This window comes from Bactrocera tryoni, chromosome 5 (genome assembly GCF_016617805.1).
Source record: "Bactrocera tryoni isolate S06 chromosome 5, CSIRO_BtryS06_freeze2, whole genome shotgun sequence".
In the NCBI taxonomy this organism is placed as follows: Eukaryota; Metazoa; Arthropoda; class Insecta; order Diptera; family Tephritidae; genus Bactrocera; species Bactrocera tryoni.
Genome location: NC_052503.1, coordinates 33247219 through 33253220, shown reverse-complemented (window position 1 = coordinate 33253220; position 6002 = coordinate 33247219).

Sequence of the window (6002 nt, the reverse complement as noted above, 5' to 3'; positions counted from 1 at the left end):
TGCCGCCAAAATGCCGTTTCAATTCCCTTCTGACGCAAATAACAGACTGCAAAACATGGTACCGCCACTCAAACCCTCTTTTCGGTATAACGCGCTTAATTTTTAAAAAACTTTAGTAACAATCTCCCAAATAAAAAACGATGAAGTCGATAACTAACACAGAAAAAAGGTTAGTGTTATTGGTTTTTGTAGTACGTTTCGTGCGCCTTCCTGAAGTTTGATTGGTTTCAACGGTTATTTACAATAATTGAGGTTAGAAAAGTTTCGGTAGTGGCAGAGTTTGCCAATTATTTAGAGTATATTCAAAGGAATTTTGTTGATTTGCTGGTGAATTTTATTCGACAATTTCGGTATTATCTATATTTGGGCAATAGAATGTATCATAATGAGCCTCCTAAAGCCTTGGGTGTGTCGTCAGAAAACCACTATACCCACCTAACTAACACCCATATTTCAGCAGTTGTTATTACGATATTTCTCATATTTCAGTTCGAAAAGCATAGACGGTTTTAATAGTTTGAAAAGTGTCTCATCGTCGCTGTTCCAGAGGCTTAACTTACATATCCAACAAACTGTCTGAGCTCGTTTCAATTATAATAATATAATTTATTATATTTAGAGCATGAAGCATTCAAAAAAAATTTTATGTCTTCTAAATTAATCCAAAAATGTTAATAAAATTTATTTCGTTCGCCGAAATCGGTCAAAATATTGTCTTCCTACAAGGTATTTTTATACTCTCGCAACAATGTTGCTAACGAGAGTATTATAGTTTTGTTCACATAACGGTTGTTTGTAAGTCCTAAAACTAAAAGACTCAGATATAGGGTTATACATACCAAAGTGATCAGGGCGACGAGTAGAGTCGAAATCCGGATGTCTGTCTGTCCGTCCGTCCGTCTGTCCGTCAGTCTGTTCGTCCGTCTGTCCGTCCGTCCGTGCAAGCTGTAACTTGAGTAAAAATTGAGATATCATGATGAAACTTGGTACACGTATTTCCCATAAGAAGGTTAAGTTCGAAATTGGGCAAAATCGGCCCACTGCCACGCCCACAAAATGGCGGAAACCGAAAACCTATAAAGTGTCATAACTAAGCCATAAATAAAGATATAAAGTGAAATTTGGCACAAAGGATCGCATTAGAGAGGGGCATATTTGGACGTAATTTTTTTGGAAAAGTGGGCATGGCCCCGCCCCCTACTAAGTTTTTTGTACATATCTCGGAAACTACTATAGCTATATCATCCAAAGTCTACAGAGTCGTTTTCTTCAGGTATCTCCATATACAGTTCAAAAATGGAAGAAATCGGATAATAACCACGCCCACCTCCCATACAAAGCGAAGGGCTTAGAATTGGGGGTATAAATTAATCACGAAGTTTTTTCAATATGTCAAATATGGTTTAATTTTAGTAGCAGATATTCTGAAAGTTTGTCGAGCCTCATTTCAGAATAGGTGAATACGACTCAGACAGAGTAATGCTATATAGTAGTGCAATTTTAGGCAGAAACAGTCGGAAAGGTGCAAAATAAGATCCTATAATTTCCTTTCAGCTAAGATAGAAAATTGATCTCTCTTTTAATGTTCATAGGGGTTTCATAAAGTAAAGTCGAGAGAATTAATTCGGGTCTTCAAACTGGGAAAGTAGTGTCACAGTGTTTCCCGCTTTTATGGGCTGTAGATTTCCTTGAGAGGTAGCTGTCGAGGTGAGTACATATGTATGTATGTTATGGGATATTTTGAGAAATAGGACAACGTTAGAAAACTTTATCTTTAAACTTCGTTTTTAAATCAAATATTGAGAACACAACACAGGCTTCCTTATTAAAGAAAAAACGTTATGATGTAGACATACTGGAGCCATGACTGGTCACACTTCTTTAAAATTTTAAACTGAAGAGGATGCTTTCGTTAAAGAGACTACGGTCGATTTATTTACGACTGTCATACCTATAACTAAGGCTAAATAGATTTGATAGAAAGTCACAACAAGCCTATTCTAAGCGAAAATATTAATTTATCTGGGAAACTTTTGACCATCGAATCAAGTCAAAAATGGAGTTACTCCTGCTAAAACTAGTAAAAATATTAGAACTCTTGTTAAATTTTCTGTATTTCCTTGAAGTAAAAGGTTACAGCTCTCAAATACATCCCATACATAAACATGAATATATTATATGTATGTATGCTGCTTGCAGATCTCTAAACATGTCTGCATAGTTTTTGCTGAAAAATTCTGAACTGCTTTATGGTAATGAATAGAAACTGCAAAGTTTAGATATTTTTGGGAGTATTACCAACTTTTTAAAAATGGAATATGCTATGAAAAAAAAACTATTTACATACATAATATAGACACATAAGAACACTTAAATATCAATGCTGAGGTTAAGATTGGCATATTCTTAACAAGGAGAGGGATAGCATACGTATGTGCATACATATGTCACTGCTCAGCTAATGGTAATACTTTTGTCTCACAAATAATCCAACACAAAGTTTATTTACGAATTGTTAAGTACTGTGGTAAGTCCACTCGACTTCCATGACCTGGCTGGCTTCGCTGGTCCATGAGTACGCAATAAACACAATAAACATAATTGACGTCTCGACAACTAAGTTTAATTGACTGTTAATAACATTTCTGCACAAACATTCCATAATGTCTGCAGCAACAGTTTATTTTATATACATAATTCAGTTAATGTTTGGCACCTCTCTCATTTCCTCACTTTCTCTATCTCTTTTTCTCTCTATATTCAGACGGCTACTTCAAATCGAGCGATAATCCTTGGTTTTATTGCTGGATAGTGGCGGCCATTGCGTCCCCATGTTATGCTTACACTTGGGACATTAAAATGGATTGGGGCCTCTTTGATGCCAAGGCTGGTGATAATCGCTTTTTGCGTGAAGAAATTTGTCTACTGGTGGATGGTAAGTGCTTGTAGGCATTACAACCCTCACACACTCGCGCATTTGTATAAAAATACGCAAAGATACTTCAAGTTTGAGTATCTTGGTGGCATTGTCCCCTTGGTTACACCGAAAGCACTTTACAGTTGTCCGTTGTAAATTGACATGATTTTTTGCCCAATTAGGCACCAATTTACTTATTGTTTATGTACTGTACCATCGGATAATAACCACGCCCACCTCCCATACAAAGGTTATGTTCAAAATCACTAAAAGTGCGTTGACCGACTAACAAAAAACGTCAGAAACACTAAATTTTACGGAAGAAGTGGCAGAAGGAAGCTGCACCCAGGCTTTGCTTAAAAATTGAAAATGGGCGTGGCGCCGCCCACTTATGGACCAAGAACCATATCTCAGGAGCTATTAGACCGATTTCAATGAAATTCGGTATATAATATTTTCTTAACACCCTGATGACATGTACGAAATATGGGTGAAATCGGTTCACAACCACGCCTTCTTCCAATATAAAGCTATTTTGAATTCCATCTGACGCCTTCTCTGTATAATACGAGTATAAACATTAGGAACCAATGATGATAGCGAAATAAAACTTTACAAAAATACGGTATTTGAAAAATATGTAAATGACGTATAATGAAATCTCGATTATCACTTTACCATGCGAGAGTATAAAATGTTCGGTGACACCCGAACTTAGCCCTTCCTTACTTGTTTTCTGCTGTATTTGAAAGACGTAGGAAAGGAGAGCTAAGGTTTAAGGGACTCGTTTCTTTCAATCTGATATCTACTATATACTTATCGCACCTGTTATTGCCAGCTATCATAGTCATTAGATAAAAAACTAATTAAACCTTAAACTAATTACTGAGATGCTCGTGAGTTGTCGTTCATCACTGATTGGAGCTTTCACTTAATTACTTACATGTAGAACTTGTAAAAATGGTTCTGATACATGCATGTACTACCGTATAGTTAATATTAAAGTAGGCCTTTAAACCTTAATATAACAATGTTGCGGTGTCTCCGCAATGGCTGTTGGGCCTTTAAGTGCATACATTCGGTACAAAAAGTTTTCCTTTCCTCTTACACATACTTTGGTTTTTGGGTTTTTGCCAGCATTACATTAAACTTTTGAAGTAATGAAAATGTGGCATCCGCGGTTGTTGGAATTTCCTTATACTAAATTAAATATTTATTAAAGTAACTGATCTGATTGAGCTAAAAGTAAAACTGATAAAAAAAAGGTCTTTTGCGTTAGCAACTTATTAAATCCTTTAGATTTGAACTAGTCTAAGGTTAGGTTAGTTTCCCGTGTGGCTATATTACCAAACATCTCAGTTTCTTATTCAACGAAGCACTTGTTGGGAGGATTGATTATACGAACATAATATAATATAAGTACTAGATTGTCATCGTTTTTTATGAAGCGAAACTTAAACTTCATCTTCTTTTTTGTAAAAAGGCTTCAAAACAGACAGCACAATGGTCCTTTTTTGTGAATATTGAAGAATCGGCATTTAATTACTTTTTTCGGATTAATTATATGACTCTGATGGTTTGGAAAGTTTTGGTATAAGACAGGAATAAAATGAAAAATAATAAATTGTTTTATGCAGCGCACACGTATCGGAGTATATCTGCAAATGAAGATCCAAGGTCAAAAAGTATTTTGAAACATTTTATTACATATCGGCTAATGTTTTTATTTTGAGAGGCATTTATGCCAGACAAATGTGTTAACGATTTTCTAAACTGTTGTCGAAAGGAGGTTGCGAAAGAGCTTTAGTAATCTAGGCGAATTGAATTTAGTTAAAATAATATCATTTTTACGATATTTGATAAAGTTATAGCACTTTGTCGCTATAGAATTATAGGCAAAATGCCAAACAGAAATTACCAAAATAGTCACATCCCAATTGAAACACTCCTTATGTATATAAATATTTATGCATTCTGCAGAATCTGAAGTTATGCTTTACAAGGAATTCATCTGCCGACTTTCACGCAAAATCAGTATCCCACCCATCTTAAAAATTAAAATGTGAAAGGCACAAAATTTATAAATGAAACATTTTCATTGAACATTCGATTTGTAACCAAAAGGTTGGTTCGTAAGTTCATCGTCTTCCCTTTTTTGGTTCTTTATATGTAACAAAGTTTCTTTAAATAACGAATGAAAATTAGCTGAAAAAATATGCCTCAACCTTATGCATATTTCAAAATGAACACAAAGCATAGCTTTGGGAAAAAGTTGCTCCATTGGGATTAGGAAATGTATGGAAATGTTTAACAAAATATTGAAATAAAAAGTTCAAACGGTTCGCGTGTCCCATCTCGTTGCCTTGGTTGCGGCAACGGAAGTTGGCGGAAACACTTACTTTATGCCATACTCATTTACAAATGTATGTTTATACATAGTATGTATGTCTATAAAAAGACTACAGAAGATGAGTGCGGAAAATATTTATTAGAAAGTTGTATGTTGTAAATACCGCATTTTCGAGGAAGCATGACTAGCGAGGGCGCTAATGAAATCTCTCATCTATCGGAAGGGCTGAGAATTGGGGGTATAAATTAATCACGAAGTTTTTTCAATATGTCAAATATGGTTTAATTTTAGTAGCAGATATTCTGAAAGTTTGCCGAGCCTCATTTCAGAATAGGTGAATACGACTCAGACAGAGTAATGCTATATAGTAGTGCAATTTTAGGCAGAAACAGTCGGAAAGGTGCAAAATAAGATCCTATAATTTCCTTTCAGCTAAGATAGAAAATTGACCTCTCTTTTAATGTTCATAGGGGTTTCATAAAGTGAAGTCGAGAGAATTAATTCGGATCTTCAAACTGGGAAAGTAGTGTCACAGTGTTTCCCGCTTTTATGGGCTGTTAATTTCCTTGAGAGGTAGCTGTCGAGGTGAGTACATACGGGTTACGACACGTCAAAAAAATTTATCTTTAAACTTCGTTTTGAAATCAAATATTGAGAACACAACACAGGCTTCCTTATTAAAGAAAACACGTTATGATATAGACATACTGGAGCCATGACTGGTCACACTTCTTT